The sequence below is a fragment of the Arvicanthis niloticus genome, chromosome 14, assembly GCF_011762505.2.
Source record: "Arvicanthis niloticus isolate mArvNil1 chromosome 14, mArvNil1.pat.X, whole genome shotgun sequence".
Classification (NCBI taxonomy): Eukaryota; Metazoa; Chordata; class Mammalia; order Rodentia; family Muridae; genus Arvicanthis; species Arvicanthis niloticus.
In genome coordinates this window covers 33,246,742-33,272,878 of record NC_047671.1, presented here as the reverse complement: position 1 = coordinate 33,272,878, position 26,137 = coordinate 33,246,742, and the positions used below count along the sequence as shown (strand labels likewise).

At 39.5% G+C, this 26,137-nt stretch overlaps 1 long non-coding RNA gene across 4 annotated transcripts; it reads left to right on the top strand.

Annotated features, from left to right (window-relative positions):
• Nucleotides 1–842: 842 nt before the first annotated feature.
• On the top strand, nucleotides 843–26,137 carry LOC143434307 (uncharacterized). 4 transcript variants are annotated; one of them, XR_013103713.1, is made up of 5 exons: nucleotides 843–1,031; nucleotides 3,669–3,753; nucleotides 23,295–23,338; nucleotides 23,575–23,666; nucleotides 25,575–26,137. It is a non-coding gene; the product is annotated as an uncharacterized LOC143434307 (long non-coding RNA). The 4 variants fall into 4 exon arrangements; XR_013103716.1 differs by having other exon boundaries at nucleotides 25,572–26,137; XR_013103715.1 differs by lacking the exon at nucleotides 843–1,031 and adding an exon at nucleotides 2,792–2,961.

Genomic DNA, 26,137 nt, shown 5'->3' with positions numbered 1-26,137 from the left:
ACCTAAACTGTTCTACAGTGTGACAGGTAATTTGGCCTCAAAGCAGAGTGCAGAGCTGTCTAAAGGCTAGAAGGGAGGGAGGAGACTAATTGGTTTGTCACCCAACAGCAAGTGGAGCTGACTCCAGGTCTGAATGTCTCTCACCATCCAAAGGTTTCAACTCACATGCATTTGTTTATGTGTTTATTTTTTTTCAAGGATGCAAGGCTAATACTGTTTTTCAAAAACTGTTGATTTTGATGGGCGTGGTGGCATAACTTCAACCATTGTGAGACAGAACGAGGCTGGGGTTAGGTAAGTGAGATCCTTTCTCAAACAAAACAAAATTTCTGCTGATTGTGAAAGGATCTGAGAAATGGTTTTGAGGAGGCAGTAAAGTGAAGAAAGATCCTGTTGTGCTTCCCCACCCCCACCCCCAATCCCTTCTATAGCTCGTCTGCTCTCTCTGGATGCTTTCTTTTAAACATATTCATTTATTTGTTTGCCTGTGTAGCAAAGAGCAAGCCAGAAGACAACTTACAGGACTCAATTCTTTCCTTCCACCAATGTGGGTTCTGGGGATTGAACTCTGGTCATCAGGCTTGGCGCCAAGCCCCTTTACCCACTGAGCCATGAAAACAACCCTTCAGCATCTTTTCTTTCCTGCCCACAGTCTACAGTCCTTCAACCCCCCTCACACCCTGCTTTGTTCTGCCCCCAGCTCTCCTTCCTACCTCTCCCACCTGGCCCAGGTCCTTCAGTTTTCAGTGTTAGCACTCTGCCTGGGCCTCAGATTACAGAAAAGCTGTAGCCCTGTAAATGGCCTGAGGGAAGGCCAAGCTCACATTTCATGTGCTTGAAAATTTAGAATTACAAATTAATCTACAGGAAACAACTGCTTGGACAATTTAAAACTGATGTGTGCAGCAGTCCACACTGCCCCCCTGCACTGACCGCCATGCAGCATGCTGGAGCGGTCCCATCTGAGTTTCTCCTTCCTGGAGTATTTCTTGTATCACCTGCTGCTCACTTCTTTACAAGGGTTAAACAAGGTAATTGAAAATGGTTATAGCATTATACTGGTAACAGAGCCATATTCATTTTCAGCTTGATGAAATTATCAGCTATTTAACAGCCCTTTGGGTTGTTTTGACTGCAAAATTTTCATGTATACTTTCATGCAAAAATACCTACTGTAGAACTCTTGTTATATGCCCTCTGCAGAGCTCTGTTTGCTGGTGCAGACTGAATGGTCAGAAAACACAGTGTAATGTATCACAGGCTTGCTTCACAAGACTTAGGGCTGCTTTTGGCTTTCAGGAATTGCTGATGTCTTTAATCCTGCACCCAATCCTTGAGGACATTTAGTTCTATAAAAGACCTCAAATCTAATATGTTATACCTTGAAAGAAATACCTTTTTGTGCGTGTTAATGAACATGTTTTAGGTAGTTTTGTTTATTCTGTATTTTTATATATATGACTTATCAAAAGCCTTTGAGAAAGTATTATAAAATAGTGATTTTATGCTAAAAATAGTTCTCTCTATCTTAAAATGTAAAACTAAAGTGTGTGTGTGTGTGTGTGTGTGTGTGTACCTCATTGAAGGGTAATGGCTGCTGTATGCTTAGCCAATTTTAAATTGGGTATGTATAAACCATTATTATACAGACAATATTTTAAATGACTTACATGGATAGTCTTATAATGCATATTTTTAATGTTGGTGATGATTAGCCATTGTTGATTTCTTTTTAATTCTTAACTAATCAATTTTTAATTCAGTATGTGTTGACTTTAATGAGATAGGCTCATATATTTGAATGGTTGGCTCCTAGTTGATGCAACTATTTGGAAAAGAATAGGAGGTGTGGCCTTGTTGGAGGAGATGTGTCTTTGAGGGCAGGCTTTGAAGTCTCAAAATCCCAACCAATCCCACAATCCTAGTTAGGTCTCTCCCTGTCTCTCTGTCTCTGTCTCTGTCTCTGTCTCTGTCTCTGTCTCTCTCTCTCTCTCTCTCTCTCTCTCTCTCTCTCTGTCTCTGCCTTGTGGTTGTTGTTTCAGAGGTAAACTCCCCAGGTGCCAGTGTTATGCTGGTCTGCCTGCCGCCATACATTCTACCGTGCTGGACATCAACTCTGACCCTCTGGAATCATGAAGCCCACCCCCCCCCCGCCCCCACAGTTAAATGCTTCCTTTTTAAGTTGCCTTGATCACAGTGTTTTGTCCCAGCAAAAGAAAAGTAACTAAGACACAATACATAGTGAAAACCTCTGCCATGAACTAGAAAGCACTGCACTAAATATAATTGGTGAGTAGAGTTTTGGCTTTGAGGAATAGGATTTATTTAACATTGATTCAACCAAAATGAATGTGTGAGAATGCAGGGAAAGTGGCTAACCTCATCCATCCAACTCTTTTCTTCTTTATTTTTAATACCTCTGGGATGAAAACTATGAATAGGTTGGATGAGTGCACAATGCATTCATGTTCTTCATCACTGCCAGAAGGTTTTTGATGTCTCAGCAGCACATTTCAACACATAGTTGTATTGACCGTGTGTCCCTAGCATCTGTAAGCCCTAAGAAACTATTCATGGTAGCCTAGACAAGTACACTGTCACCCGCTGCTCCCCTATTCTTGCAATAATTAAGATGTTCTTCCTCCTCCCCATGCACTGACGTCATACACTGATCCCAGGATAATGAAAGAAGTCTCCCTTGAGCCTCCTTCTTATCTGCATCATTCAGATTGCTGGATTCTTTTTAATGGCTTAGCTGTGTGCTCCCCCCTCCCACCCCACCACAGAATACTCTATTCAGTGCATGCTCCAAAGCAAGACTATCTAAACAATAAGAAAACAGGATATCTGTCTTATTAGTTCTGTCTTAAAACTTCTGTCTAACTTTTTTTATTGCTGTGAAGAGACACCATGACTATGGCAACTAACATTTAATTGGGGGCTTGCTAATAGTTTTGGAGGGTGAGTCTATGATTATCATGGACGAAGCATGGCTACAGGCAGGCAGGCAGGCTTGATGCTAGAGCGTTAGCTGAGAGCTTACATTTGATCTGCCAATTGGAGGCAGAGAGAGAGAGAGAGAGAGAGAGAGAGAGAGAGAGAGAGAGAGAGGCAGAGGCAGAGGCAGAGGCAGAGGCAGAGGCAGAGGCAGAGGCAGAGGCAGAGGCAGAGGCAGAGGCAGAGGCAGAGGCAGAGGCAGAGGCAGAGGCAGAGGCAGAGGCAGAGGCAGAGGCAGAGGCAGAGGCAGAGGCAGAGGCAGAGGCAGAGGCAGAGGCAGAGGCAGAGGCAGAGGCAGAGGCAGAGGCAGAGGCAGAGGCAGAGGCAGAGGCAGAGGCAGAGGCAGAGGCAGAGGACAAAGGCTGGACAGGGACCTGGTATGAAGCTTTGAAACCTCAAAGCCCATCCTCAGTGACATGCCTCATTCAACAAGGCAACATCTCCTAAATCTTTCCCAAAAGTTCCAAAAACTAGGGACCAAGCATTCAATCATGTAAGCCTATGGGAGACAATTTCCTTCAAACCCATGAGCCCTATTATAACTAGCACATACATTCTAAACCATTGGTCTCTTCAATTTCTTCTTTGTGCCAGAATCACCAGAGTTTCCTGTGTCCTTATCTACTTCTTCCTTTTCTTTTCCATTGACCACACCCTGCTCATTTCCACAGCTTCACGGTCACAGCACCATCACCAACCGGCTGGGAATCCCATTCTAACTTTCTTGTAGCTGAAGCTGCTCTCATCTAGCTGAAGGTAAGACAACAGAATTTAGCCCAAGTTTATTACCACCAAACAACTGTTTTGTTTTCTGCTTAGCTCTGTGGCTCTAAGCCTCACCGATGTCTACAGATGGGACATTGAGTGTATTATCCCATAGGTCTGATAGGAGATTAATAGCTCTGATCTTATTTTCTATTGGAAATGGTACCTTATGGGGTTCATTAGTTAAATATCTTCTTTAATGACCACCCTTACCAAAGAGTAGCGGAGTTTCAGTTGTAAGTTCAAAGCTATATTTCTAAACAGCAGCTATGTAGTTGCAGAATTGCCTACTTATCTTCAGCCATATGTATATCTCACTCAGAATTGTCTTGCTTTTTCTATATTGTTAGCTGTCTGCAGACAAATGTGCTACCGTGACTTTCTTTCCACAGACAACTAACCTATATGTGTAGTAGTCCCTTCTATCTGGAAAGAACATAAACCATAACATGACTTTTAAACAGTATTTTTTATTTATAAAATTGACCTTTTGCTTGAACGGACACTTTTCCTTTTTATATTTGATGCATACACCCGGGAACACAATCAGAAAATTCCTATTGATTGTTCTAAAGCAATTTAGTTCTGGTCATGGTTGTACTGGATTTGCAATTATACTTGAGGAGAGGTGTTATTGACTGGGCCTGGTAATTACCACACTGACATCAGATTCAGCCAGAGGTGAAGCTAACCTCTGTCTGCATGTTGGTGTTCCTGTTATAAGCGCTTTGCACTGATTCTTTAAATCTGGGGATGAAGTGTATGTACTGCTCCATTGCAGGCACAACAATGTATTTCTGCATGCCGTTAGTTTCCTTCTGCATATAAGGAACTTTAAATATTTACTAGCTTAAGATAGTTATATATTGAAGAAATTAATTGTTGATCCCAAAAGCAATCAATCAAACAAAACAAAACTCATAACCACAGGGGAAAAATAGTTTTTATTTTCTACAAAGCAATGACTTCTGGAAAAGGCTTATAAATTCTTGAATTATTCTTTCATCAAAAATGGTCTACTCAATGGTGAATAAGCTTTCAATATAAATTTGAATTTCTTATATAAAATATTCACATCTCATCTCATAGCAATGACAGAATGTTTATTCTTTGGAAGCAGAGCTGTTTCTGTACACCATAATTGGTAGGTTTTTAGTGAATTTCCTGGAACATATATACAAACAAAGGTAATGTGAAGCAAGCATTCTGTTTTACTTAATGCCATGGCAGAACAGACAGAAACATATCCCATTGTAACAACCTACTGACACATTTACAGATAAGCTTGGTTTAGCTATAGCCTATAAAAGCATCCACCCTGAAAGAAGGCAGAAAAAAAAAAAAAAAAAAAAAAAACAAAAAAAAAACATAAACTTGAATGCAAGTCACAAAAATATACAGGTAAAATTCTCAATCACACATAGTTATTTTTGTATGATTCATAATATATCTACTCTAATTTGCTAAATGAAATTAAGACACTCAGAAAACGTTATAACCTTGAGATACTTTAAATTCACCTCTTTATAATTAGAACATGGATGATTCTCTACTCTCTCTTAGTGTAAGGAACCACCAAGTTTTGTTTGAAAAGGCAAGTACCGAAAGCTTGAAAAAAACCTTTCATGTTTTTAAAATTATGTGTAGGTATGTGCATGCGCATTTGGGTATGTGCACATAAACGCGGGCAACTGAGACCCTGGACTCCATGGCACTGAAATTATAGATGGTTGTAAGCTCCTTGATATGGGTGCTGAGAACCAAATCTGGGACCGCTGGAAAAAAAAGCAACTGTTCTTAAGCACTGAGTGGTCTATCTAGCCCCAAGTCCCTATAATTTGTAAGTGTGACAAGAAAGAATCACGAGTTACTTTTCTTCATCTCATTCACCTTGCAAACGACAGCCTGTTCACGCTTGGTTTGTGCCTACTTAGACTCGTGTGTCTTGAAACAGAAGATAGCTTATTTCAGCACAGATTCAAGTTAGTCTATGAAAGACAGTTTTTCTTTTTCATTGTCTCACAAACTATAATAATTCTAGGACCCCTATCCTCTTAAAGAGATGTCTTTCCAAATAGAACTCTTATCATTGTAGACTTGGTATATATTCACGGTGGGTCACAGGATTAAGGAATTGTGGTCATGTGACATTTCCAATTTAATCAATATAGCCATAAAAAACACTGACATAATAGCAGAACAGTGATACAAGGGATAGCCTGAACATCCCGAATTCTTCAAACTTGAAAGTCAGATCTTGAGATATGCACTGTTTGCCTCCTGACAATAGTGTATTTTAGGAGATTGGCTTTGACAAATTTGAAGGCCAATTAGTCAAAGGCAATGCTAGTTACTATGACTTCAATGTGGTCCAATTAATACAGGAAAGAGAAATACACCGTCATGAAGTAGTAAGAATATACATCAATCTCTCTATGGTCAGCTCAGCAAGCATGCCTTGGTCTCCCATGGTGCTTTATAAAAGAGTACAGATGTTACCATAACAGCCCACTATCACCATGTTAATCAGCAGAGACATCAAAGGCATCAGCATGATGTCCTGAAGGGGAAGAGGTAGGACAGTCTATGTTGGTGATGCTGTGCTCTGAAAGTGTTGGGAAGGAAGCCTGCCTCCACTGACAGCAGGAAGACCCATACTTGAAAACCTTGGAAGGACAAAGTTTTATATAAACTATCCTGGAAATGTAGGCAAAAGCAAAGACTGGGCTTATGCAGGGAGGATACAGCATTCAGTTTCTCATTTTGCTTTTGTAGATAAGACGTTGATCATCTCAGGAAAGGCAACGAAGTACATCCCCCTAAAGCTAACATCTTTGCACAGATTCACTTCCATTTTCTGAGGGCCACACAGGATTGTTGGAAATGGAATGGATTATCTTTTAAAGTAGATTCTAAACACCCCATTATTTGGGGAGTCATTGTATTCGTTAAAAATATTTTTAAACAAGCATACTTATGAGTGTTTTGCCTGTCTTTATATCTGTGTACCACTTGTATCCTTGATGCCTATGGAGGTCAGAAGAAGGCATTGAATCCCTTGAAACTGGAATTACAGACAGTTGCGAGCCACTATGTGGTTGTAGGGAGCAAAGCCCTGGACCTCTGCAGGAGCAGCAAGTGCTCTTAAGTGCTGAGCCGTCTCTGCAGCCCCATTATTATTATATGTTTACCCTTTCTATACTAAACAATAGCAAGCACAGGGAGATCTACCCAGCAAAGCCAGTGAGATCGAAATATTGATCAGTCACATTTACTCCTGATGTCGTCTTTTGCTGGAGAGTGCTTCAACGCCTTTTTGTCTGCAGACAAAATGCTCCAGTTTAGCTTGTTAGCCAGAATTAGAAGCAAAAACAAAAGTTTGAATGGAATGGGAAAAAAAATCATCCAAGTGACCTAAAAAAGAAACAGTTCTGAAGTCGGGACAAGAAACTTCGGGCAGTTTTAAACAGAAAATAAAGTTGACATGGAACCGCGATAAAAGATCAAATGTATATAATCCATTTCTCCTCTCGGCTGAATCTTGGTGTCTTAACATATTCGAAGGTCACACCAGAACTGGTGTACACAGTCATGATAGCACGTTTGATGTTGTTGTTGTTGCTGCTGCTGCTGCTGTTTCAATGATTTTTCAGCAAATAACACTGCCTTGGGATGGCTTTGAGCCTTGTGACATTTCCCTGTTAATTGGAAACATTAAACATAAATGTGAAGTTCAAGAACAAAGAGAAATCTGAGTGAAGAGACTGAAACTACAGTGGAAGCCAGGTTCCAGGGAAGGATTGCAGTTCTAGAGAAAAGCAAACTAGGATGTTCTGTTTCCTTCTCTCTCCCTCATGTTTATATTTCAAAAGATGTCATTCTTTATATTTTAAACACACTGTTAATTGACTGTCTGAAACTTTCAGGCATTTTTAATGTGATCTTGCCAGAGTTTTAGGGCAGGAATAATCTCCACATGTACAAACTGAAGTTAGAATGCTTAATACCATGTAATATGAGATTGAACCAAACAAGCCTTTTCTCTATAGATTAGATACCCAGAAATTTTTGGAGAACTTTGGGGAGAGACTCCTGAATTTCCCCTCCAACCTCTCTGATCTCTTCTATCATGGGCACTGAGTGGGCAAGCTGCTCCTTAGCAACAGGGCAGCCATGTTCCTCTGTCATACTCAAGCAACCCAGACCACAAATCACAACCATCTCCCCGCCACTGTGGCTGATGGCCATATTTAGTTACTGAGATCAGGGAGAGGCGGACTGAGAAATACTGAACCGAACTATTGCTCATGCCATTAAAAACTCAACTAGGCAGAAAGCTAGGCATGGAGCCGTTGACAAAGATAAAGCAGAGAGCTCTGTGGCTTATCCTTAATTAGGTGTTGGCACGGGCTCTTGTCAAACAAGGGGAAGAGTGTGTCCTGCCACACACTGACGCACACAGACAGCCACAGTCACAGTGGGAAAGAACACAAAGTGCATTCAAGCTGGCATTGAAAGGGATTTAGATAAGTACTTGAGGTAACAAAAATCGAAAAGGGAGGATGCTAGCAGTGGTGGCTTTAGATGAATTGTAACAGAGTGCACCTTTATTATAGCTTATCAGTCTCCAGACAGCTACACACCAACGTGTCTAGTGAATTTCTTGTATGCTTTCCTGGATTAAAGGTCAAATTACCTCAAATTTATATGTTCTTTCCTGCTGTCTTAGTCTTCCTTGTTACTCACACGTGAGCACAGCATCTCTTAAGGGATCTCAGATATGAAGCTTCTGTGCCTTGGGTAAAGCAGATGCCTCTCCTCCCTGAAAAGATTTCATGTCCTTAAAATAATTATCTTGTAGGATGAGGTTACAAATACCACAATATTAAAAGGTCACTCCAATGCTGCTGGCAGGACTACATACATGGCTATTTGCCAGCTGTAATCGCTCTTGCCCGGCCATCATGATTGTATTTTTGTGGCCATTTGACATTCTCAAATAGATAATAGTCTGGCCTATTAGAGCATCGCCTATATGTGTTCTTGACATACACAAAAGCTGTGTGTTTTTGTAATGTGTATAAGCACTTCAGACGGTAAGCTGTGCACATTGCGTCGAGCAGATGGTAGCTCTTATCACAGATAAAAGCACATATATATGTTTCTGTAACTACACTCTCAGAGGGAACGGATAAGAGAAGAGTTCCCTCCACATCACAGCTTACATTACCCATCTACTTAGGCAGCAAACAGCATATGTTTTACTGCTTTGGGAAGGCGGTACTGGAGGGGGGAAATAGGATTAAAACAAACTTAAAACTAACCCAATGAACGAGTACAAAGCACTGTGTGAACTGAAAGGTTTGTTGGGGAAGGTGGGGTGCTTTTCATTTTGCATTCTTTTCCAAGGCTATCAGAGAAAAATATAAGATTTCTTGTAAATCAGCTTCTGTATTTTTTTATGTTTTTAAAATATATAAGTGAATCCCAAATTTTGCATGTCTCATGCAATAATTTGGATATTTTAATATGAAAATATCTTGAAGTGTTTATTGAAATGATTAGAATTATCTATATATATCACTTTATATGTATATATATATGTGTGTGTGTGAGTATATATATATATATATATATATATGTGTGTGTGTGTGTGTGTGTGTGTGTTACATAGTTACATACTTGTATACAGACACATGTCATTATATCCCTTGACTGTAAGCAGTTTTCATGTGGTACTATTAAAGCCTTTAACCAGTGCTTCTAAGTCTGAGTGAAAGGAAACCCTATTCCCAGGGAATAAAACATGGTTCCCAGCTTCTCTTTGTGAATACATAGCCATCATGCATAAGGATCATCTCTCAGAAACATGCACTCACTATAAGAGCTATTATGGAGAACTTGAAGCCCGACTCTCCTAACACTCATTTTAGATTCTGGTGTGGGACTATCTGGGTAATTGTTTTACATTAGCTATACAAAAGTAGCTTTTCATTTCATTTAGGAATTTAGATTATCACTTTGGACTGAGATCTACTGATGCTCAGAAATGGAGAGACAATTTTAAACACCCCACACATACATATTTGTATTCTGGTGATTCAGTATTCAACTGAAAGGTTAAATGGAGTTCAGTTAATTTTTCTTCTTTTCCTTCTCTCTCTCTCTCTCTCTCTCTCTCTCTCTCTCTCTCTCTCTCTCTCTCTCTCTCTGTTTCTCTCTCTCAGCTTTGCCTTTTGTCTCATGTCTTTCAGCAAAAGAGAATAAAGATGTCTCTATTTTACACCCAAAGATTCAATTAATTTTCAAATTCTGGATAAACATCTACAGATGAATTATTTTAACAAATATATTTTGATTCTACACAAACTTTTGTGACACTTTTCCTTTCTCTCTTCAAGAGCAGAGACTAGACGGAAGCCTGTATTTTAAGCAGGGCTCCTGTGCCCCAAGCTCAGGCGCTGCTGGCCAGCAGCCAGCCAATCTCTGCAGCCCAAGGAAACTCTGATTCCATCTGCTGCGGCAGCACAATATATTGCACTTCAGGTCAAAAGCAGGGAGCCGGCAGTGTTAACATTACACTAATCTGTACAGACATTTTCACTGGACGAGATAGGCTAATGTTACATGGGCTTTCAAAGCTTCAAGGCTACGGAGCAGCAGTAATTGTCTCGGGAAGATAGAAGAGGTGGTGGATTCTAGCATAGGATATTCCAAGATAGCCAAGATGGAGGAAACTGAAGAATGAGAAAAGAAATATCCCTTTAAAAAGACATGAAATTCATTAGCCTGTTAAGCATGTATTTTAAACACAGCACTGGATTACATATTTAGTAATTACAAGCATTTTTTTCCTGGTTATTTCTCTCTCTCTCTCTCTCTCTCTCTCTCTCTCTCTCTCTCTCTCTCTCTTTCTCCTTTTCTCTTTTTTCTTTCTTTTTTACTGTACTCCGGTCTTAAGCATATACATGTGCATAAATGTTTACACATAGAGACAGAGAGGTAGACAAGGAGAGAAACAAAAAAAACACTTCAAAGATTACTATACAATCAAAAATATAATCACCATGGAAAATAACTTAGATGAAAATAAAGAGATAGCTTGCTATGATGTCAATGTTTGAAAAGCAGAATTCCTGACCCCTTAGAAGACTGTGTTGAACAGAAATGAGTATGCGGCCTAAACACTGTGCTCCCTCTCGGCCCGTATTGGCTGCTCTGCCATTCATAGACAGCTTGCAGTCTTTGAGAAGCACTGCTATATCATCAATTGTATTTCAGACATAACCAACCAAAGAGTTCATTGGAGCTCTTCTAAGACAAATACACCAAAGGAAACTAGCCTGGAAGCAGATGAATGTCCACAATGGAGACTTAAGCCAATGGAATTGTCTTTTTCATTTTCAGAGTTTCATTTGGGAGGGAGAGAAAAGGGTAATTTAAGATCGATGCCTTCGGGCACATCAGAAACCATTAACAACTACATTTCAGGATATTATAATGTATAAAAATTCAATTTAGTCTGTTTGACTTTCTTTTTGCAGGAAAGAGAAAAATGTTTGTCTGGGAGTGAACTCTTGGAAAAGCCTATACAATTATAAAGTATGCAGCTGTGATTTTTCTATGATTTAAAGATACACCATAGCTGAAATTTAAAAAAAAAAAAAAAAAAAAAAAAAAAAAGCTACAGTGGATTTCCTTTAGACAGACATAGAGACTGTCTCTAGAATTTAAGAAGCAGTGAAATCTGCCTATTTTCATTTTTCTTGCTTTATAAAGTAAATCAGAACCAAGGGTTACACATTGTAAAGTGTTCACTTCTTTTTCCTTTTTAAACTCAACTGTAAAAGCTGTTTAGAAATCTGTATAACCATCAAAATATTCAATCTCAGAAAATAAGAGAAAATTTGGCAAGCTTTTTCATTGTTCTGGCGTAACACAGCCCCTCTATATTCCTCGTCATAAAATCTAGGTCATAAAAGGTACTAAAATTGCATAGACTTGAAGACTTCTCTATAGCCTTCAAACTAAATGAAAATTCACAGAGTACAGATTAATGAATATGCATGAGTCTTCCTGCATTGACACACATATGATTTCTCATCTACAAAGAACGTTTGGAAGACTTGTTATCTGACCAGAAAAGCCTGTAGTAAGTTGAGATAAAGGAGACTGACTCCAATCCCTTCAGCCTCTGCAATTGCTTTATATTCTAATCACCGTGCTGAGCATCTGTCCCCGGCAGGCAGCCTGTTCAATCTAGCAGATAACGAATGCAGTGGATGGATGGATGGTGGCTGGGCTGGCCTTTCCCCACGTGCACGTGAGGAACCACTGTTCCATTTCTCTGATTACATGGGCAGCGGGGAAGCACTCTCAGAGCTGTAATTGCCTCCGTTATGAAACATCTTCACCTGTTAGCCAAAGCTAAGTTGAATCACAGCAGAAATTATTAACAGTGGCTGTTTTCAAGCCAGCTTAATTTGAGCTGATGCTGCTGTTCACTTACCACAGATGAATAGGTGTGCAGGATGAGAGTCTAAGTGGAGATGACACAGCAATGAATATTTGCTCACAGGCCTGCTGTGAGGAGCCGGCTTCCACAACAACAGACAATTGTCAAAAGCGAAAGGCTGGGGGATGTTGGAGCTTTGGACAGGACCTACTCTTTAAGAATTTTCTCCATGCTCATGAGTACTTCCTGACTAATGGCGGCTTTTGACAGCTGAATCATTTTTTCAATTAGTTTCCACAAATTGTGGCGAAGACAAAATAATCTGAGTGTGTGTGTGTGCATGCACAATTGTATAAGGACTGCTGCTTTGCTTCCAATATGACCAGAAACCAACCCCCACCACCACCTTTTTTTTTTTCCAGAGAGCAGAACAAGCATTAAAATTTAATGGTCTGCTTTCATTTTCTCTGCAGTATGCTTCAAGATGATTATAAATTACAGCATTCTGCTTACTTTTGATGGAATAAGTCATGTATCTGCATTTGATTTAGAAGCTACGTGTGGTTGACATATGAAGCACATCTTGCAGATGTGATTTATCACACAGCTCTTTTGTGTTTGTTTCAGAAGAAAATGACAACACAGGGGGTTTGGCACAGTGACAGTGACAGCCATCCCAGGAGTGGGGCTGTGGCTGTGGCTTTAGAATATTGACTTCCTGGTGCCACAATCACCTGGACATACTGCTGTTTCATTAATACTATTAATATTAAGTACTCTTGGAATCCTCGTGTTTGTCCTTCATGTTCATTGTTGTCCCCAAACATCTGCACCATTTGTGTTTTGAAGTTCATAGAGAAAAGATGAGCAAGGCATTACTTGAGAGGGGAACCATTTCATCAAGATGGATGGGGGTATCACAGGGCAAGATATCCTCCTATCACCAGCTCAGGAAGTAACTGTCTGGTGCAATGCAGTTGGCCCAAGAGAAAGGTTGAGAGAAGATAGGGAACTTGGGGTTCAATACCAGAGGGACAGCATCTCATAAGCTTCTGCCTCAGTCTTTGTCTGGTACTTTGTTTGCCTCTGAGTTTATATGTACTGGGGAAGTACAGCATGGTCAATCCATTCATCTCACCATCTTTTTACCAATTAGCTCTGATGGCACTGACTGAAACAGTTGTACCTGAAATATCCTGGTTATCAAATAGTGGGGTCAAACAATTTGTTGGGCTGTGTTTGACTTATCAAGTCTGACCAATAACACAAAGGGAACTGTGGAGAACCCACGTACTAGTTCAAACTCATACTTCCCAGTGCAGGTTTAATTTGCCCACACATTCCCCTTCTTTGCCCATTACTACACTACTGTAAAGCCAAATGTAAGCCTCCATTTCCCATGCAACTTTACCTGTGTCTTTAGCAATTTACCAGTTGAGTTGGGATCTCACTGGATTGACAACTTCGTCAGAGATTTGTAACATAGTTTTCTAGATATATGCAGTTTCTTTTTCCCCATAGATTAACCTTTAAAGTCAAACTCTTATTCACCCTCTTGTTTCTAGTGTTACAGCCCAACACACATTTTTGAGGTAAAATAATGCTGAATGAATAAATGTATAAATGAATTGTTATTTAATGTTACGAGAAGTGAGACAGTACAAAAGACTGTAAGACTTTCTCTATGTTTCGACTTATTATATAGAAAAATAAAAATCCCAGCTTTTAGTTGGGTACATATTTTCCTGAAAAAAAAAAAAAAAAAAAAACAGACCATTTCTCAGACAACTTGCAGGTAGGCATGGTCAGTTTCTAAATATGATCAATGCAATGTAGTAAAGCATTGCTAGACTCAATGCCATTTTAAGATGGTATGGTAATTCTGGCAGTGTTCCTATCATGGCTGAAGAGAGACTGCATTGGTGGAATGCCAGCTATCATTTTGTATGTCAACATGTTCTTGGGTATAAAAACCTTGACTAATAGAGACACAAGATAGAAACAATCAAACACAACAGCCCTACCTGGATAATTTCCTCTGCTTCCTTGAATTCTTGAATGTGAGAAGAAAAAACATTCCAAAGGTAAATGGAAGTCCTTAGCACAGCTTAACAGTGGGATGGATTGATGCATACTTGCTGCAAAATGAAAATAATGTCTCCTTTGTTCAAAAGCTAGGATGCATTTGAAGCTAGCCACAGCATAGAGTAAAAGCAACTATCAATGGTCCCTAGTGAATGGAGCTGGTCTTGCTCACAGGGCTTGATATACAAGTCCTGGTAAACCTTGTTTGACCTCACTTTGAGCTCAGCCTCCCATTACTTACCAAATGTGGGCCATCGTGGCCATCTGCATGTCCTGGACATATGCTTTGGGGTCTTCCATCAGGAATCCTGTGACAAGAGACTGCAGTATTCCTACTTCCTGAACTGACTTCTCTACATTTCTGAAGCCAGAAAAGTCCTCCTAGCTTTTAAAAGGCCTCCTCATTCTCTTCTAGTTCCCTCTGTAGCATATTTACTTGGGCTACTTCTATTGCCTGTCTTTTCATTTGTCAACATTCCATCATCTGACTAGAAGATATGTTTCTAGGGAACTGGAGCTCTCTCTTTGTGCTGCCCACTATCTGTGAATCACAAAGAGCTTGGTCTGTTTGGAGCCTTGCAAGCACTCACTGAGGGCTGGGATACAGCACAAGAAGACAAGTCCAAGTGTGTAGATGCTTGACCAGGAACCACGGGAGCACTGGAGCACACTGATTTGATTTCTTGGCTCCTTAAAAGTATTTGTTGCTTATTTTTTTTTTTTTACTTTTTAAAAAAATTATAATGCATTCACTTTTTGTGTTTAGCTATATGGCCATGATCATGTAAAGATAAAGCTTTTATGTGTGAGCACATGTGAGAAGAAATAATTCCTCCTTGTCAGACATGTTTATATTGTGATTTACACATTTACACACACACACACACACACACACACACACACACACACACCAAAGTGTTGACTCTTCTTGCTACCCAACAGTTTATTTCTGTTAACATGATTATGTTTGATGTTTGGTATTTTCTCTTAATTAGCATAATTTGATCTTTAGGTAACTCCATGACTCATTACATGAAATCTGAGAAACATCTATGTACCCTTTAGTGGAAACATCACCAGAGAGTATTCCTCAAAGATCTTTTCAGTTCTTTGCCAATTTTCAGCTAATCTGAATCTACTCTTTATTAAAGATCCATTTTTAGAGCAAATCCAATTCCTCTATAAATTCTGGCCTTTCTTTTCCTGCCTAAGATACTATGAAAGAAAGGTGGTACTCCAACAACGGTGGCAGTAAATTCAATGTTGTCTTCTCACCACAGTGTATTTTTATTATTTGCAGAGCTGTTATTTACCAAGGCTGGAGTAGTTCTTTAAATGAACAAACCCCATGAATTTATAAATTTGATTATTTAGAATATTTGGTAACAAGAAGAAAATAAAAGTTTTCAGCTCCCCTAAAAGTGTTTTCCTTACAGGCATATTCATGCCAAAAGTTTCCATAGGTGGAGATACATAAAAGATTCAGAGAACGTAAGAATCAGAGGATGTGCAATTGTCTTATGTGGGCACCATCAAATTCTTATGAATCAAATTCTCCTTATGAATCAGCTTCCATCGGAATGTCTGCTGTTAACTTTGGGAAAGACATTTTATGCAACAAAGGAAGCCAAGAAGCCCTAGCATTAACAAGAATTTGTGGAAAGGTTTTATATTCCTTTAACTGGAGAGCATAATTCATATGTGCTAAGAGGAAGCTTTAATCTGTAGTTTCTCTCTCCAGGCTTTTCTGTTTGGGAATGATGACTGGCCAACGTCCACACTTAGGACTGAAGCGGAGCACATGTACTTTCTCTGTCTCTATTTATATAGACATCCTCCATCCCTGCTGTGTCTGGATTCCGGGTATAATGGACCATTTCTTCTTAAAAGGCACTGGCCAAAAGCAATACATAGGTGAGATGGTCTCAGGGCCAACGTGTAGAGCTAAAATTAGGCACAAAGCAAGGATTGGACAAAGGTTCCTGACCCAGAGTGAAAGAGTAAGTGTTAGAATAAGAAGTAAAAAATGCCCTTCAAAACCAGGACTTCATTCTCTGCAATATAGGACAAAGCATTCTATCTCACTGCTGTTCCCTTCTTTGTACAGAGGACCTTAGAGGAACAGTTGACCTTTTGTTCAAGAGCCTAAAACAGCTGTTTTCATTGCAATGTGTGAGCTGTGCCGTCCTTCAAAAGTTCTTTCCTGAAGTTGCTCACATGTTTGACAAACAACAAAAGATTCTTGTGTGATGTATGTAAATACCAATGTTACAAATCACACACACACAGAGATGCATTCTCTATGTACAATGTGAGAGAAAATATTTTGGATAGCTTGGTACAGTGGCTTTTAACTCCTCTCCTCGGCTGTTCTGGTAGTTAGCAACTCCTCATAAACCTCCCTACTCCTATTTTACTAAAAAGATAAAGAGAACAATGTTTTAATGTCTATAGAAGTCAGAGTTCTTTAGAGTAACAGAGCTTATAGAATACATAATCCCTCTCCATGTATACACACACACACACACACACACACACACACACACACACACAATTTGGGTTAATTAGAATGACACACAGGTCTTGTTCCAGCTAATCCATCAATGGTTGTCTATGAACAGAAGGTCTAAAGATCCACTAGTTGCTCACTCTATGAGGCTGAGTGTTTCACTGGTCTTCAGTATGTGCTAGAATCCTAATGAAGTAGTTTCTAATGCCAGCGAAGGAATGGACTTGATAGGGAGGGCAAAAGCAGGAAGAGAAAGAGACAGACCTTCCCTTTTCAATGCCATTTGCATAAACTACCAGCAGTCTATGGTGTTGTCCAGACAAAGGAGGATTTCAGAATACCTGGATTAAAGTTTTATCTTCCAACCTCAAAGATACAGACTAGAAATGTGTCTTTCCACTTTTAATGATTTAATTAAGAAAAAAAGATCCATTACAGGTATGAGCGTTCATTTGGGTTTTGGTTAATACCAGATCTAGTCAAGGTGACAACCAAGAATCGCCATCATTGTGTCTCCTAAGAAAATCAACTCCCCACTAATTTCCAAGGAGGAATAAAAACAGAAATTGGTCAGAAACTTGTGTACTCTTTGAAGTCTGTAGGCAGCATCCATAGTAGGCATATGGAGCTGCAAGGAAACTGAAATACATCTAAAACCTGAAATCAAGGCACCTAAATACCATGACTTGCTTCTCTGCAGTTGGCTCCTGTCATAAAAGAGAAAAGGCTGTCACTTTCTCATCCTTGTTGTTTGGCTGAAAAGATTGCTCCATCAAAGTTTGCACTTTGGGGTGTGCATTTTTCTCTCTAGCGAGCAGGGTTGAAGGGCACAGGAGTTGTGTGTACAGCAAATGAGCTGTCTGGGTTTATATAAAAGGCAGCAAGACCAGATTGGTGTGCTTAGCACAAACAGTTCTTTTTAATAAAGCATAAGCTGAAAATTGTCACCTGCAGAGGAACTTAGACATTCTTGTCACCCAATTCACTAGAATACTAATTATATGCTTTTTTCCCCCTTTTTTAAAGAAAAAGAAGCAAAAACCATTTTCCTCTGTGTTACACTTAGATTTTTATCTTGGTGTCCCATTGCAATCTGAGAAACTTAATTAGAATTTCAAAATCGAGAAAGATGAGTTTTTCCTACAAAAAGAAAATGCTGATCAAAGTGAATTCTAACTCATACGTTATATTTTCAATCCAATGATCTCACTATCAACTCCATGTGTAAGAAACAGCTTAATTTCAATTGATAGCATGTTAGACCCAAATGAAAGCAAGAGCAAAGTCTGTGTAGCTGTAAAGACCTGTGAGTTTTAGTAGCTGTTCAGACAGCAGCTCAAAAGATTGCCACAGAATTCCATCCCTTCCACCCTCCCATTGGGCTCACAGAATTGATACTTGGAGTCTATTTCTTCAAACTGCTATTTTCCAGAAAAATTAATTGTCACTGTGTGTTGTGGGCTGAGTGTGTTCCCCACAATGCATGTGTTGCAATCTTACCCAGAATATGACTGCATTGGAAATAGGGTCTTTGGAGGGGTAATTAAGTTAAGATGATGTTCTTAGGCAGGGTGTAAACCAGTACAACTGCTGTCTTTGTAAAGACGGGACGTCAAGGCAGCAGAAACACACAGAGGCGAGACTCAGTGAAGACATGGTGAAAGAATCAGTGGTAGATAACCAACCTAAACCAAACCAAATCAAATGAAAAAAAAATCCATTCCCAATCCCACCAACACCTTTATCAGGAACCTCTAACTTCCAGAACAGTTGGGACATAAGCATCTAGTGTTCTAGCTATTCCTTCAATAAGCTCTGCTGTGGCAGCCTGTCATTTTCAGCAAAAGTTCCAATTGTCGCATTCACTGAAGTTGCTCACATCATGCGCCACCCTGGGACTTTTGACTAATTGCTGAATTCTTGGGTTGGCTTCCTGTCAGCTACAATGAGATTCCGGCAAAGGACCCTCGACGTGAGACTCTGGTGGCAGCTGCCATCTGCAAGTGTGTACAGCCTAGTGGAGCACACACATTGACTCCAACATGGTGGTCTCTTTAGCAGTCTCTCAGACATGAAGATCAGAGAGATCTCTCTTCACTGCTGTCATCTGTGGACATGCTTAGTTCCTTTGAGATACACTTTGCTCTTAAAATTGGGAGATATTTTCAAGGCAAAAGCTGTCTTCTGTCAAAACATTTGTTTAATCATATTTTAGTTCAATCTTGGCGACTTCCTTAAAGATCCTAAGGGTCCAATCTAAGAAAGCAGTAGAGCAGGATGCAGCAATTATGGCATCTATTTGGCTGGCAAGAGCCAGCTGGCATGATTTTACTGAAGGTCTGTGTGAGGGAATGAAGATCGTACATTGCCTATATGTTGTCTGGCATTACAACCTAAAATCCTATTTGTATAAGGACATCAGGTATATTGAGGTAGAGTCTTCCCTAATACCATTAATCTTGTTGAAGATATGCTGTCTCTGCCCCGTTTCTGTTCTGTGTGACTTCTTTGCACATAATCTACTTCAGGCCCCATTACCTTACTTCTGTTTAGAGCAGTGGTTTCCAACCTTCCTAATGCTGCAACCCTTTAACACAGTTCCTCATGTTGTGTGACCCCAACCATCAAATTATATTTGTTGCTGCTTCATAACTGCTATTTTGACACCATTGTGAATTATAATGTAGATATCTGTGTTTTCTGATGATCTTAGATGACCCTTATGATAGGGTCATTCAAATTTCAAAGGGATTGCAACCCACAACTTGAGAACTACTGGTCTAGAAGCTCTTCTGGGATACCCATGAGGACAGTCCCATCTTCCCTCACATCTATGCTCAGATGTTTATCTTGTTTGCAACATTAAACTCTGAAAATAATACCTTATACACTCTAGCTGAAGACATAGCATGCTTATTCCTTAGAAGAATAAGAAAATCTTATATTTACCTAAACTTATATAGTGCATGAGATTGATAAGATGAACAAGTTACTAATGATTTTAGAAGGTTTAAGCGCCCTTAACCATTGGACAGATATTGAAACATCTTGACAGTATCTTGACAGATATTGGAACATCTATGCAAACACTTCCACTCGAATGTGTTCCTGCTATAGTAATTTAAATAACAATAACTTCTTCTGTGTGCATCATCTGCTGTCAACTTTATCATGCTTCTACGTGTTACATGCTTGTTACTATTTACCCAAACATTATTATTTTTGGTTATACGAAGAGGTTACTACAGACTGTTAAGATTAGGACTTGTTACTACGTGTGTACAAACGGTTAAGTAGGTTGTTAAGTTGAGGTTTTAGCTAACTCTCTCTTTTCTAGTTTTGAGGTAAGGTCTACTGTTGATGTCTCTGAGGGCCAAGATAACTGGTTTGGCTTCACCATTGTTTCTTTTGGGATTCACAAAACCCTGCAGAGAAGCTTTCAAAGTATGCTAGATGTAATATGAAATTTTAGAAGGATTTAAATGGTCAGCACAGAGCCTATGGTTAAGAGGGAAAAATTCGAGTTGGAGTACATACAGATTTGTATGTATCCATGCCATCAAGAACATTAATTCTCGTGGAAGGTCTCTATAAGGTAGATAGCTTTGTACCCTCCTGCTTTTCCTGGGGCAGAGAGAGTAAGAAGAGAGCTTTCAGTTGATGTATCAGCTTTTGCAATTAGTAGGCCAGTTCCTTGAAAGTTATTCTTTATCTTTTTTACCTTGATGACAGTCTATTTATGAGGTGATTGGGAGCAGATCTTTAAAGAAGCTCCTAAAGAAATATATACTTTGGTTTGAGTAACTTCTGTCTGAGTTATAGTAGCTCAAGGTTCTGCTGAGTCACCAAACAACCATCTGCCCTTTTCCCTTATTTCTTCCCTTCCAAGGCACATAACTTGAAATCTTAATTCATGTCAGAGAACAAAGATCAATTTCCAAATCTGGGCAACAGAAGTGACTTCTCTGTTAGGAGGTTTGGACCCCTGAAGAATCTAAGAGGCCCTCTGAGACAGGTCAAACCAACCTGACTGCCCAACTGGACAATAAACTCAGGCTTTGCAGCTCTTGTATTCATTGATTCATTTCTTTACATGTTCACTTATTCATCTTATGTGCTAAATGTGTGGTGGAGAAAGGAAAAATAAATACTCCACATGTAGATCAATAGATTGTGGAAGAGTCAAGAGCTAGGCTCTGTGGGGACATAAGACAGTGGAGAGGGTTGTGTTCATCTGTGAGTAGTCTGAGGCCTATGAAGGAGTAATAAAATACTGCCTGCTGATGTGCCAGGATGTACAGATGCACACATTGGATGAGACAAACAAGGCTTCTTTCTTTGAGACAGGATGGAAGAGATCCTGCTAGTCGTTTAACTCTTCGAGGTGGTATACATGTTCTTGTATACATTTGAAAGCACATGGCAACACCACAAAAAGTTCTGTGTCGAGGCAGGAGATTATCCATCATCTCTGTAACTCACCAAACAGGAAGAGCCCAGATAATAAAGAATAGACTCTACTTGAGAAAAAGGAAAAGCAAAAGAGTGTCAGAAACAGATTGGGGGTGAAAGGGCAGGTAAGAATACAAGGAAGTGGAAGTTAGTTAGAGGAGCCAGCAGCTCATGGCTTCTATGATTCAGCTTCCTGTATTGAGAGAGGAAGCAGATGTTTCATGAAAAGGGTACTCCACATGGCTTTGATGAAAAGATCTTGACACTTCAGGCCACATATTCATCCCCAAATCTAGTTAGGAGCTTTGGGGTGACAGTGAGTTCTTCAGCCTTGGTCAGCAGTATAGAAGCCGTTCATGTTGCTGCATCCACTTCTCAGAGCTCTGTGATCAGTTACCTTTAAGTACTGATTAAGACTTAGTTACTCTGATTAAGACTGATTAAGACTTAGTTACTCTGGGAGCCTGATAACAGTTGGGGGGCTTGGAATCAGTCAACTACAACCCCTTGGAGAAGTATGAGGCAGTTGTGGAGCAAGGGGAGGGCTAGGCATAGACACTGAAAAGCTCAGGTGGCAGGAAGCTCAGGCAGGGAAAGGCTCAGAGGTTAATGGCCTTGCCCTCATTGACAAGGAGCTGGACAACTTCAGTGGACACTTATAGCCAAGGGCCAAAGGTCAGCTGGTTGCTTAAACTCCATGGTAAGCCATGTCTTTTGAGAAATGAGAACTGTAAAGTTCAGGTTCAGTTGTTTTTTCCCCTCAGCCTTGCAAAATGGCTTAGTAAAGGAAAGAACCCACAGAGTTCAGAGAAAGCCCACAGAACAGGAGGGAGGGTTTGTCAACCATGTATCTGACAGAATATCTAGATTCCGGAAGCAATTAAAAAGCTACAGATTTTAAAATGAAAATTTAAAAGCCAAAATCCCCCAAATATCCAACCCATAAATGGACAAACGAATTTGAATAAGCAGTTCTTTAAAAAAGAAATAAAATAGCTGATAAATAGCAACCAAACCAATTTGCGTCTATGATGTTTTGAAGGAAAATGGCCTCCGTAGGATCATGTGGTAGAATATTTAGTTGCAGGGGAGTAGAAGTGTTTGGAGAGAATCAGAGACATGGTCTTGTTGGCAGAGGTGTGTTCCTGGCAGTGTATTACACGGTTTCAAGAGCTCATGCTAGTCTCAGTTTCACTGTCTCTCTCTGCCAGCTACCTATGGGTCGGGATGAAGCCCTGAACTGTATGCCTTCACCTCTGTTGTCACACTTTTCACAAGGATGTAATAGATTAACCCTCTGAAACAGTAAGAAGATCCCCCAGTTAAATGCTTTCCTTAGAAAATTTGCCTTGGTCATGGTGTCTCTTTATACTAATAGAATAGTAACTAAGACACAATCTATTGTTATTAGGGAAACATTAATTAAAATTACATTAGAACTCTATTTTATCTCTGTCATAATGCCTGTCATCCAGAAACAAATAACAATAGACACCACAACTAAAGACTGACCTCTTGGTGAACAATGCTTTGGGTAACTTTGAGATGGACTCCAGGATAAAAAGCAAAGGGCTTTTTGCCTCGGGTACACTTTGTTCCCTGGATGGTTCTTGGTCATAATTTATTTGTGCAACAAACATTTACATTCTTATAAGACATGCTTATTTTGGCTGGATATCAGAACATACTTATAGAACCCATTTGGTCAGTGTACCCTGAATCTGGATATGGCCTCCTGCCTTGCTTTTGTGTTTTCCCAGATACAATCTATAGTCACATCAGGCAATTGTATTTAAATTGATCTCTCCTGAGAAAGTTCTGGGAAAGGGCTGCTTTGTTAATATTTAGTATGTGCTTACAGGCATTTATTTACATGGTTTTTTGATTGTTCATCCAGCCATGTCTTTCTGAACTCAAGATTCTTTGAATCATTGCTTTCTTTGTTACATTTGTGTATAAAAGTACTCTGAAACTGAAGTGATATTGTCTACAGCATCAGACCTCAATCCACTCCTTTCTTTCTCGTTTCAGATCCCTGGTCCAGCAAACAAGATCTACACAGGTTGGCTGAAAAGGTAACACTAGTAAGGACTAGGGGAGAGGAACTAAGGTGTTTTGAATGAAAATGGCCGCCATGGGTCCATAAGAAGAGTGCCCTTGTTGGAGTAGGTATGATCTTCTTGGTCATACCTACTTGACCAAGTATGATCTACTTGGTCATCCCTAGTTGGTCACTAGGGATGTGCTTGGAGGTTTCAGAAACTGGTGAGCCTAGTGGCTCACTGTTTCTTCTTGCTGCCTGCCTATCCAGATATAAAACTCTCAGCTACCTACAGATCCAGCATCATGTCTGCCTGCCACCATGCTTCCCTTCTCGATAATAACGGACTAAACCTCTGAACTGTGAGTCAGCTCCAATTAAATGCTTTCTTTTATAAGAGTTATCATGGCCATAGTGTCTTTTCACAGCAATCAAAACTCTAAGACAGGAACTCTTATTGCTTGCTGGTGAGAAAGAAAACAAAAGTGACTCATATGGAAAATAGCTTGTTGGTTCCATAAACAACCAAAAATAGAACTACTACATGACCCAGATATACTATTTCTAGGTCTGTACTCTAAGTGATTAAGTCAGCATATCACAGAGATACCTTCATATTCATATTTATTGCTGAGTTATTCACAACAGTGAATGATATAGGGCAAACCTAGGTGCCTATCAATAAACAACAAAGAAACATTAGTATATATACCCAATTGTAGTTCATTTATCCATAGAGAAGAATTAAATTGCATCACATTCAGGAAAGTGGACTGGAGAACAAAGCCAAACTTAAAAAGACAAATCATTGCATGTTATCTCTTACGTGGAATCTAGGTTTAACTACGTGTGTTAGGAGAAGAAAGAATATTGTGGAGAGGGCGAAAGAGTGGGTAGTGATGATTCCCTTGAGGGAAATGGTACTGATGTTGGAGATGTAACTATAAATAAATTAATATGTGCATATACTGAATTCTTTTAGGTCAATATGTTAGCATTGGTCTAGTTGTCTGCCAAAGTGACAGACATATGCTTCATTTACCTTAATCAGTCAGCTTATGAATTTGTTTAGAAAAACCAAGAAAGTTATTTACAACAAGGAACATTAATCATCATCATTTTCTTAAGATATACAATCCATTTTCAGTTGTATTCTTCTTAAATGTATTATATGATTAAGTAAGACTTTCAAGTGTAGAATGGGTGATGTGTTTTCTCTTGCATGTGATGACACATACCATAGAACAAAACGGTGGTCTATTTGGGGAAAGGAAGGGAGCTAGCAGGAGTGGGCAGAAAGTGAGGAGAGCGTTGGCCAAATATGGCCAAATATGCTGAAATGTATATATTTTTAAAAAGTCATAATGAAGCCTATTATTTTGTGTAGCAACTGAAAACAATTCTTTTTTTTTTAAATCACAACGGTATCTGTAAAGCAATAATGCATGAGGTAAAATATTAAAAGTTTTAAATAATACTTATAATTTACCATGTGTATAATACACATTTACTATAGAATATAGTAAAGAAAGAAATTGAGATGAGTCTCCTTTAAAGAAACTTGGCGTTACTATGGAAAGGGTCATGGACTCAGGGCTGAGCTGAGCTTTCGGTGTGTGTGCACAACTCTGACTCTGGGCAGATTTTTTTTCCCCCCACAGCTCTGAGTATCAGTTTCATCCTGTGGAAAATCAAGAGGTTGGCCTCCAAGGCTGCACCTACCCAGGACAGTCTGTGAGTCATTGAATCTAAGTATAAATTAGCGCAGCTCTGAGAGCATAAGCGATTTCTAATTGCTGATGTGTGACAATTTAAAATAAGAAGCCAAAATGGTCTCTGCCATTAGCTCTGACACCAGTCTCCCTCTAAGACAAAGGTCAGCCACTTCAATTTCCTCCATCCTGCTGACTCCATCTCCCAACAGGAATAACATTCCTGGCCTGCCTTTTCTTCATGAATCTCTTGTCTAGATTAATAAGTGTCTGATTTCTCTGAAGGAAATGGCTCTTATATTGAAGGTACATTAATTCTTTTAGGTCACTGTGGCACCATTTGCTTAATTCTATTACAAAGTGACAGACATAGATTCCATTGTCCTCACCCAGCTCATGGCTTCAGCCGAAACACCAAGAAAGTCATTTTAAAAAAAAAAGAATATCAGGGTCTTAGAGTTTTTGTAAATTATGTTCTTTAGGTGATTTCTCCTTAAAATGGTGTCACACCATTATTTACACAGATATTTCATTTCCCCTTGCCTTATCTTCCAGCAGATGGGAAACATCTCCCAAGCTTCGCGACAGTGTGGACTCTTCTCAAAGTGTTTTCCTGGGGAATGAGACACTTACCTGAGGACCAGGAAGCTACTTCCCACCTAGATCATAGACACAAGAAGTTATATTTTTTTCATCTCCTCCAATGTAGAAAGAGAAATCTGCAAGTTCCACAAGTCTTGCTCTAGCTTCATTACTTGAGCAGCCATGTTGTAAGCATCACCAGGAGTCCAGCAGGAGAGAACTGTCTGTCCACCTCTAAGACCACTGTTAAAAAGCTAGAGATGAACGGGCAAGATGGACATTGGAGTTTCTCATCTTAGGTACATAACTAATATCTACTTTGAATATAACACAGGAAGGTCACATCGTATACACTGACATAAAATCTAAAAGAGAGCAAATACAATGGTTTTCTGAAAAATCATTTGTAGAAAAGAAGTTTGTGTTTCCACCTTTTTGGAGGGGGAGTTGGGAGGATATGAACATTCACTGAATTTTTTTCCTCTCATGTTTATATTGTAATAACTGATACTAATAAAGTCAAATCTTTTTTTCTTTAA